The sequence below is a fragment of the Hipposideros armiger genome, unplaced genomic scaffold (genome assembly GCF_001890085.2).
Source record: "Hipposideros armiger isolate ML-2016 unplaced genomic scaffold, ASM189008v1 scaffold_603, whole genome shotgun sequence".
Classification (NCBI taxonomy): Eukaryota; Metazoa; Chordata; class Mammalia; order Chiroptera; family Hipposideridae; genus Hipposideros; species Hipposideros armiger.
In genome coordinates, this window is record NW_017731953.1 from 685,811 (window position 1) to 692,053 (window position 6,243).

Here is a 6,243-nt window from a genome sequence, read left to right on the forward strand (position 1 = left end):
ACCAAAATGAAGTCCCCTCACAGGGTTCCGTGAGGCGTCTAGAAAGCCAGCTGCTGGCTTGGCTCTGACAACACATCTCTCAGAAACTGACTGGGTCTCTCGTCACATTTCTACTATTTCTGTGCACCGGTTCTAACCACAGCAGCCCATTCATTGTTGGCAGGCTAGTCATCCTTATGCACAGGAGTTTACCACAACCAAAACATATTCTTCACGTCTAATTGGGGGGAAAATGCACTTTCGTTGTTTTCTCATCCCACTTATGTCAATTGTCACTTTTAGCAAGAAAAATGAAATTAAAGATGACAAAGTCAATAATCACTGCCTTCCCCTTACCACCAAGAACAGCAAGCTGATACATAAAAGATAACGCTTTTGAAAAATATTCTAGTCTTACAGGCTTTTTCCAATTTACTATACATGTTTACTTTCACCAGTTTCGATAAAGAAATACAAGGTTTTTTTCCTGTGCAATTTTTCTCTGTCTTGAACATATAAAAGCAGACAGATCTGCAAATCCATCATTGAGGTAGGATACTGCAAATATATTTTATTCATGTTTACCTATGCTATCTAGAGAATTGTTTGCTTTTCCCACTGTTTCTGGGGGGAAAATGAGAGCTCTATTTTACAGAACTACCACAAACAATAGTAATGTAATTTCATAACAGACAACATGAAGAAGCACTTCTCTATCAATTTCTAGGTGTATTTTGAATTACATTAACCAGTATTTATTGAGTCCCTAATATATGTGTCCGGCATAGAGGAATCCCCAAGTTTATATTCATGAAAACGTTATATCTGAAGTAGGTTTTATATGTTTATTTGAAACTGTGTTGAGACAGAGACAGGTAGGGGGAGGGTAGTCATTTGTTCTCTTGTTGCCACTACAGAAAGCTTCTTTTTTCTGTGAAAAATGAAATAAGGTCTATAAGCTTCAGTACTAACTATACTATGGGCAAAGGAGAATTAAAATTTAACTTGAACATTTCAGCCATGGAAGTCTTAGGTGTAGTCCCATTGATCATTAATAGCCTCTGAAACAGGCTTATCAACGATGGCTACTGCCATGCACAGTCCTTTGGAAAGACAGTATGCTTCCGTGGCTAGAAATTATGATATCACAATTTAAACCAACCTATTCTGATTCATCAATGAAGTCTTGGTGAAAAGAGAGAAGAAAAAATGTTATACTGATGAAAAATGACATCCACAACAAAAGTGTACAATTTCTTACCTCTTGTATTAGCTCTTTTTAAATATATTCTGTGCTTATTGTTTTTGTAATGTAGGGGATGATATATCTTCTGACCAAGGGGAGAGACTGAGGAACCATAAATTCCTGAGTCCTGGGGAGTGTGACTATGCATTTTCAGGATGCCTTCGAAAAAGGACGGAGTGATCTTTGATAAGGATACAAATTGCTAGTTTTAGAGAACAGACTCTGCCAGGAGTTACACTGCTGTCTTTCCCACCAGTAACCATAAAGCCCCTCTAAGAACTAAAAGATGCAATGTAACTTATTAGAAACAATATAGAAAGTCCCACAGACTGAATTTTGGCAGCTTAGATATATTTTGTTGTTTTGGTTTTTTTTTTTTTCTTTCTTTGGTCCTGCATTTTTTATTTCCCTTCATCGACATCATTTCAACTTCTATTTATTCAGCCTTTTTCATTAAGTCTCAATAATTCCAGTGAAAACTGAACTAGCTTCTCTAGTATCAGTGATTTAATAGACAGTGAGCATTATTAGCCATTAACCAGTCTACTTCTTAATAGAGCTCTAATGTCTTTTTAGGGAATGGTTTCCCCTCTTTGTGTACTATCGTAGCTCAAAAGTAATCAACTGTAGGTGCCTGCCTTGTCAGGCTCCCATCTTTAAGTACAGCCAAAGGATGGACATGTGACCTAACATGAGCCTACTGAATGCTTTCATCCTCCACCATGAAAATGAAGCAAGAACAAAAAAATAATTGACAGTTATATACCAGACTGTTCCAGCCATGCTATGGTATTTATAATTCCTGCTTCTCTGCCCTTCCGAACTACCTGGAATCCTCCCCAGTCTCAAGTCTGGCCTCCTACCTAGCATCCATCTGATTTTGGATTCTCTCATCAGGAACTCAGAGCTCCTGATAACTTTTTTTGTTTGTTTTCTCCTGATAACTTTTGAAACAACTTCAGTTTTTGCTTCATTTCATCAGTGGACTTCTGTTGCTTGCAACAAATATCTCTTACTAACATACTACATATGGCATTACAGATGCTCCTGAACTTATCATGGGGTTACATCCTAATAAACCTATCATAAAATGAAAACATCATGTCAAAAATACATGCAATACACCTAACTTACTGAACATCATGGCTTAGCTTAATCTACCCTAAACTTGCTCAGAACACTTACATTAGCTTACGGTTAGGCAAAAGCATCTAACACAAAACATATAATAAAGTGCTGAATATGTCATGTAATTTGTTGAATGCTGTACCAAAAGTGAAAAACAGAATGGCTGTATGAGAACTCACCATTAACATACACAGCTTAAAATACACTGGACCTGAGGAATATTGGAAGCATTGACCTAAAATTAATTTCTGGATTATAGACATGTTACAGCAACAGGATCACCAATATCTGTCTCTTTTGATGACGCTTGAGAATAGCTGGTAGAAAGCACTGGGGTATCAACACATGTTGATGGCTTAGCAGCGATCCTGTCCATCAGCATATCACTTTTGCACTGTCATAAAGTCGAAAAATCATTAAGTCAAACCATGATAAGTCAGGGACCATCTGTACTTGCTTATGTACTTTTCCATAAGTTTTGCACTTCAATTTTGTCTCCCCAATAGGGTTTTACATTACAGAGCTAATATTTACCAAATGCTGAAAATCTTAGGATAATAGAAAATATAAACTGAAGGGGATTTTAAAAATAAGTTAGAGATGAAGAAACACACGACAGCTAATGTAACTCGCCACAGGTCCCATACTTAGCAGTGGAATCAGGGTCTGAACAAAGATCGATCGCCTGCTTTGCTGTTTATTACTTTTTCGCTACAACAAGCTTCCTTCTTGTTCACGAAGTGATTTTTTTGAAAACACTAAGACTAAACTATGAATCATTTCTCAGATAATATTCAAAGAGAATATAATATGCATTCAAACAAGGAGCTTAAGAGCAGTTAGAGAGCACTCGAACAAAACAGTAGACCTACATCCGTCATTTTAGGGTGTCATCCCGCAGAGCTAATGGAACACAGGAACTAATTCCCAAGAATGTGCCACAGAAAGTAATTTCCCATAAGAACCCAAGGAAATATACTGCTCTAATGATGACTGCAATAACTGATATACTATTCATAAGCCCTCACTTACCATCAACTTTATAGAGTTATTTCCATACTGAACAGAAATTTTTCTCTCAATTTCTTCCATGACGGCTGCAATACTTAATGTCCCAGGGTTAACTACAAGGTATCATGTTGGATTCCGAGTGACTATTTGCATAAGTGTAGCAGGGAGAAGCTTATGGATTGTGCTGAGGGGTCTGTAATTCGTATTAGAGAAGAGGCCGGGAACATTGCTGCAAAAGGGCTGAGCACACGTCCCTTGCAGCCTGTGCATCCTTTAACGTGGTTATGGGGAAGCTGCTCTAATGAGAGACATCCTGTATTGCTCCTGCCAGAGATTTCCATCTCTGGAGCTTAAATCTAAGTCCAAAAGGAAATGCTTCCTGTTCTGGGGTTTAAATCGTAAATATCAAAGAGCAGAACTTTTAGCTGCCATGTTTTCATTATCTTCCACACATTTTCTATATTTTCCACACAATTTCTATGGCAAATTAATAGTTTGTTCTTCTTTCTTTTGGCATGATTAATATGAACTATTTACAACAACATGTGAACCCATCATTTCAATATTATAGCAAACAGATATATCATCTAGAATCAAGATGTCAATTATAATGTGCACCCTCATACCTGGGGTATGATTTACCCCAAGGTATGATGGGCAAAGATTTAATCCTTGGGTATGAAAATGCTGAAGTTCAGTGAGATAAAAAATGGCATAGCATAAGTAAATTTTTTATAATTATCTTGATACAGTAGTATCATTGAGGTCCACAAAAGAACAACTGTAAGTTGTCTTCGTAGTTTCTTACCTCTGAGGCCAGAATTCTTTAGAATTATATGCTTTGTGTGAAACATTAAATCAAATCAGAGTCTTCTACAAGGAGGCTAGGGCCAAGAAAATGCTTGAAAAATTTTTAAGGAAAACAAAGTTGCCGTCAACGTATTTTACCAAGGCCTACAAGGCCTTCTGAAACATGGACTCGGCCCACTCTGCCCGAGCATCGTCCAGCACCACCTGCCTTACTAACCAATCTCCATCCACACTGACTTTCTTTCTCGAGCTGACCTTGGGGCAGTTTACCGGTTTGCCCCAGCGTGTGGAATGAGTGGCTCTTTCTCATAATGGAAGTTCTCAACCCTAAGAGGCTTCCTAGACCACCACAGCTAAAGGAGCTTCCTACCCACCCCCATCTTCACAGTTACTTTCTCCTCACTACTCTATCTGCTTCATAGCATCAACACCAAACAAAATTATCCCACTTACTTGTAATTAATTTACTTATAATTTGAACTCTAGGGAGGAATAAACATGGAACAGTTTCATTTTTTTCCAATCATTGCCTTCAACCTTGCAATGTTGAATTTTCCTTTCCTGCCTCTTAACAGTAACCCAGGTAGCACTCAAATTTGTGGGGTCATTTGCAAATATTAAAAATCGAGTCTGGTTGATTTTTAAACCTCAGTCTCATTCTCTTTCTCAGAATGTTTCTTCCCAGTAGCCTCCTTCACAACTCCTCTCCATTGCTTCCAATAGTAGGGCTTCTGGAATTGGGGATGAAAAGGAAAACAATGTGAAAGACAGCCAAGATCTTATGTAACTGGCTGCCTGTCAGTGGTTTTTGCTTGGTCACGAAGGATTCTCTGGGTACCACCACCTGGCCTTTGATGTTCTCCTTGCAGCCAGGCTCCAACTGCTCGTTCTTGAGAAAACCCTGAGGGATCCTTGATATAGTCAATCCAACTCAAGCTCACTCTTTCCAGCCTTCCCACGACAGTGGACCAAGGGGTACACCACAAAGCTCTTGGTGTCGATACCTACTCACCAGGGGAGGTACCAGGAGGTCAGCTCAAGTCCATCTACAGTTTATAGTGTCTATTTGAACTGGGGAATTCTTATTTCTGTGGCATGCAAAGGTTTGAGGACAGGCCATTTCCTTTCTCTGCCATTTGTTTCTGACTGTTTTTCCTGTGTTAAAATGGCAGATGGGCAAGTACACACATAAGCAAAAGAGCCAATAGAAAATGAGATGCAATCTCACTTACTTGCAGATACCCCCAATCTCTATGGGTAGCACTCTTACAGCTCCTCTCATTTGGCTTTTGGGGTTAACAAACAGTCACTTGACTTTTAGGGGACCCCTCACCACCTCCATCAAGTAGAGGAGAAGAAAATGCCAAGAACTCTCACTTTAGGTAGTGAATTCTTTCTCTCTCTATGCCTTCTCTAATCCCCTCTAAGAGAGACTAAATGGGAATGAAGTAGGGGAAATGGCCTGAAGTTTGGGAGACTCGGTTTTAAAAAACCACAAGCCTTGAGGGGACGTCTGTCTCCAATTCTTGACTGTTGTCTTTAGAATCTGGAGCGTCAACATATTGTTAACCTCAGATTTGGCTTTTAGCCATCAATTTAGGAGTAACAACAACAAAAAAGGTCTCTTTTACTCAGCATCCTGTATTAAATTTTATTTTACTTATGTGTGTTTGTTTCATAGCACCTCCCACCAGAGTAAAAGTTTAAAGAGGGCCAGGGTGCTTTAAGTCACTACTTTAATATCCCCAGCCTGTAGTACAGGGCTTGGCACATATGAGGAGCTGAATAATATTGATTGATTGATGGTATTCAGTTCTTTCCCCCTCTGTTCTCTTCTCCGTGCATTCAACACTGATGTCCCTGTGTCCGCTTCCCTTTCCACCCTCCCCCTCCCCCTTCCTTCCTTTCCTTCCTCCCTTCCTCCCTTCTCTTCTTTCTTAAACAAGGAACAAAAAAACAAATGTAGTACCTCATATCCATATATGGGACAAACAGAGGAGCTTACACCAATTTAAGGTGAAATTGTGAAATGTTGGGAAATCAGAACAAGTTAAGCAGTTTAGAGAAGA

General features: G+C 39.1%; 1 pseudogene; it reads left to right on the forward strand.

Annotated features, from left to right (window-relative positions):
* The first annotated feature begins 4,337 nt into the window (after window positions 1–4,337).
* LOC109371940 (epidermal growth factor receptor substrate 15 pseudogene) overlaps window positions 4,338–6,243 on the forward strand; it is a 20,235-nt pseudogene continuing 18,329 nt past the window's right edge.